Raw genomic sequence first — 4,656 nt, forward strand, 5'->3', positions numbered from 1 at the left:
TGGTTTTATACAGACTTTCGGAGAAGCCTATATTTACAAGAAAGTGAGTGGGAGCTCTGTAGCATTTCTGATATTATATGTGGATGACATATTGTTAATTGGAAATAATATAGAATTTCTGGATAGCATAAAGGGATACTTGAATAAGAGTTTTTCAATGAAAGACCTCGGTGAAGCTGCTTACATATTAGGCATAAAGATCTATAGAGATAGATCAAGACGCTTAATTGGACTTTCACAAACAACATACCTTGACAAAATTTTGAAGAAGTTCAAAATGGATCAAGCAAAGAAAGGATTCTTGCCTGTGTTACAAGGTGTGAAATTGAGTAAGACTCAATGCCCGACCACTGCAGAAGATAGAGAGAATATGAAAGATGTTCCCTATGCATCAGCAATAGGATCTATCATGTATGCAATGCTGTGTACCAGACCTGATGTGTGCCTTGCTATAAGTCTAGCAGGGAGGTACCAAAGTAATCCAGGAGTGGATCACTGGACAGCGGTCAAGAACATCCTGAAATACCTGAAAAGGACTAAGGATATGCTTCTCGTATATGGAGGTGACAAAGAGCTCGTCGTAAAAGGTTACGTTGATGCAAGCTTTGACACTGACCCGGACGATTCTAAATCGCAAACTGGATACGTGTTTACATTAAACGGTGGAGCTGTCAGTTGGTGCAGTTCTAAACAAAGCGTCGTAGCGGGATCTACATGTGAAGCGGAGTACATAGCTGCTTCGGAAGCAGCAAATGAAGGAGTCTGGATTAAGGAGTTCATATCCGATCTAGGTGTCATACCTAGTGCATCGGGTCCAATGAAAATCTTTTGTGACAATACTGGTGCAATTGCCTTGGCAAAGGAATCCAGATTTCACAAGAGAACCAAGCACATCAAGAGATGCTTCAATTCCATCCGGGATCTAGTCCAGGTGGGAGACATAGAGATTTGCAAGATACATACGGATCTGAATATTGCAGACCCATTGACTAAGCCTCTTCCACGAGCAAAACATGATCAGCACCAAGGCTCCATGGGTGTTAGAATCATTACAGTGTAATCTAGATTATTGACTCTAGTGCAAGTGGGAGACTGAAGGAAATATGCCCTAGAGGCAATAATAAAGTTATTATTTATTTCCTTATAATCATGATAAATGTTTATTATTCATGCTAGAATTGTATTAACCGGAAATATAATACATGTGTGAATACATAGACAAACAAAGTGTCACTAGTATGCCTCTACTTGACTAGCTCGTTAATCAAAGATGGTTATGTTTCCTAACCATGAACAATGAGTTGTTATTTGATTAACGAGGTCACATCATTAGTTGAATGATCTGATTGACATGACCCATTCCATTAGCTTAGCACCCGATCGTTTAGTATGTTGCTATTGCTTTCTTCATAACTTATACATGTTCCTATAACTATGAGATTATGCAACTCCCGTTTACCGGAGGAACACTTTGGGTACTACCAAACGTCACAACGTAACTGGGTGATTATAAAGGAGTATTACAGGTGTCTCCAAAGGTACATGTTGGGTTGGCGTATTTCGAGATTAGGTTTTGTCACTCCAATTGTCGGAGAGGTATCTCTGGGCCCTCTCGGTAATGCACATCACATAAGCCTTGCAAGCATTGCAACTAATGAGTTAGTTGTGGGATGATGTATTACAGAACGAGTAAAGAGACTTGCCGGTAACGAGATTGAACTAGGTATTGGATACCGACGATCGAATCTCGGGCAAGTAACATACTGATGACAAAGGGAACAACGTATGTTGTTATGCGGTCTGACCGATAAAGATCTTCGTAGAATATGTAGGAGCCAATATGGGCATCCAGGTCCCGCTATTGGTTATTGACCGGAGACATGTCTCGGTCATGTCTACATTGTTCTCGAACCCGTAGGGTCCGCACGCTTAAGGTTACGATGACAGTTATATTATGAGTTTATGCATTTTGATGTACCGAAGGTTGTTCGGAGTCCCGGATGTGATCACGGACATGACGAGGAGTCTCGAAATGGTCGAGACATAAAGATTGATATATTGGAAGCCTATGTTTGGATATCGGAAGTGTTCCGGGTGAAATCGGGATTTTACCGGAGTACCGGGAAGGTTACCGGAACCCCCCGGGAGCTAAATGGGCCATGATGGGCCTTAGTGGAAAAGAGAAGAGGGAGCCCTACATGAGTTGCGCGCCTCCCCCTTCCCCTAGTCCTATTAGGACTAGGAGAGGTGGCCGGCCCCCTCTCTCTCTTTTCCCCCTCCGCGAATCCTATTCCAACTAGGATTGGGGGGGATCCTACTCCCAGAGGGAGTAGGACTCTCCTGGCGCACCCCTTGTGGCCGGCCAGCCTCCCCCCTTTGGTCCTTTATATACTGAGGTAGAGGCACCCTAGAACACACAAGTTGATCCACGTGATCTATTCCTTAGCCGTGTGCGGTGCCCCCAGCCACCATAGTCCTCGATAATACTGTAGCGGAGTTTAGGCGAAGCCCTGCTGCTGTAGTGCATCAAGATCGTCACCACGCCGTCGTGCTGACGGAACTCTTCCCGACACTTTGCTGGATCGGAGTCCGGGGATCGTCATCGAGCTGAACGTGTGCTCGAACTCGGAGGTGCTGTAGTTTCGGTGCTTGATCGGTTGGATCATGAAGACGTACGACTACTTCCTCTACGTTGCGTCAACGCTTCCGCAGTCGGTCTACGTGGGTACGTAGACAACACTCTCCCATCTCGTTGCTATGCATCACATGATCTTGCGTGAGCGTAGGAATTTTTTTGAAATTACTACGAAACCCAACAATCGCAGCATAGGCATAGCAAAAGAGCGAGCATCTAGGAAGCAAAGATAGAAGTGATTTCGAGGGTATGGTCATCTTGCCTGAGATCCCGCAAGGAAGAAGAACGAGTCCATGAAGAAGACAAACAGACGTAGTCGAACGGTTCCTCACAAACGCGATGTTATCGGAACCAAGCCGAAGAAGCAACACCGGAAAGAAGCACACAGCATAGTAAACAACCAACACATGAACATGGCATGATATGCGGGATGCGAGATGCGGTGCATATGCATGATTTGGAAAGGAATGATTGAACCTGGCCTCAACTTGGAAATCCAAGAGTGCCACTGGAAAGAGGAGTTGATTTCAGTCAAAATCAATATAAAGATCACCGGAATCAGATGCACGGTTTGGAAATGGCAAGCAAAACAAATATGGCACCGGTCTGCGATTAACAGCAAGTAGCCTTCTAAATGCATCAAGATAATTAAGCTACGGCACTCAAACATGGCAACAAAATACATGGCAGGGATCCACTCAAGATGCTAGACAAAAGATGAACACTGAGATACAGCTAAATCACTCATTAATAGGTTCAAACAAGCATGGCAAAAGTGCAAATGATAACATGTTACAGACTTAGAGAAAATAACACGAGTCAGGAATTTATCATCAGGAAGCAATGTTTAGAGCACGATAACTACATGCTACAGGAACATATCATGGCAAAACAAGGCATGGTATGAAGCTACTCAAAGCATACAACAAAAGTCCCTTAGTGATCATGAGCCAAAAGGGATACGAAAATACAATTGCAAGCATGTGAACATACCAAAAACATAAACAAATTCAGACTTAGTGAAAAACTGGAGCATGGCAAAACAGATATCAAGTAGGCATGTTTACGAGCTCGATGCACTCACTACTAGGCATTGCATGACAAACTAAGCATACACCCAGCAAATAGACATGGCATAGAAGCTATACATGGCAAGAACAACAAGATAGCATGCACGAATCAACAACAACAAGCTCGGCAAAATCGCTAAACATGTTAACAATCTGCCAGGAACATTTTATAGCAAAAGTAGAGCTCGATTGACTCAAGCTAGGGTGCTCCATAAATGCAAACAAAGACATGGATGGATAGAGCACCACAATATCTACAAAACATCCTTACTGATCATGCTCAAAAGAGGCACGGATCACTAGGAAACAACATGAACATATGGCATACAAATAATGACAGGGCAAGAACTTAGTGAAATTCTAAGTACCTGAAATCAGCATCATCGAGTAAGCTACTTTTCATGCTTGTGCTAGTCACCACAAAGATCACAAAAATACATGGCATACTCCCCTGTAAAGATGGCATGGCATTCTACAAAACACATGTAGAGCTCAAGATCATAGCATACACACATTAATCATGACAAAAATGACAAAAGTGCATTTGCTGAAACAGACCTGAAACTATCATCACATAGCCCTCTTCCAACAACATTTAGGGCATCAAGATGAGCTCAAATGAAAATGATGCAATGAGATGAAATGATGTACTCGTCGAGACGAACATTTTGATATGCTACACGCACGAATCCGAGCAACGGTGATGAAGTTATGATGCGTTGAAATATGCATAAAATTATTGAGACTTAGACGAAGATATCACCTCCCGAAAACAGATCTAGGGTTTCGGGGCACGTGGATCGAAGTTCGTCGGAGTTTCGCTAGAGAATGACGCGAGGAGGTGGTCAGAGCTGAGGAAGAGGCCGGCGAGGTCCGGGGGCGCCGGATCAGGGGGCGCGGGCTCCATCCCGGCCGGATCCATGGCCGCCGGGGTCGGGGCGGGCGACGACG

The sequence above is a fragment of the Triticum dicoccoides genome, chromosome 3A (assembly GCF_002162155.2).
Source record: "Triticum dicoccoides isolate Atlit2015 ecotype Zavitan chromosome 3A, WEW_v2.0, whole genome shotgun sequence".
Taxonomy (NCBI): Eukaryota; Viridiplantae; Streptophyta; class Magnoliopsida; order Poales; family Poaceae; genus Triticum; species Triticum dicoccoides.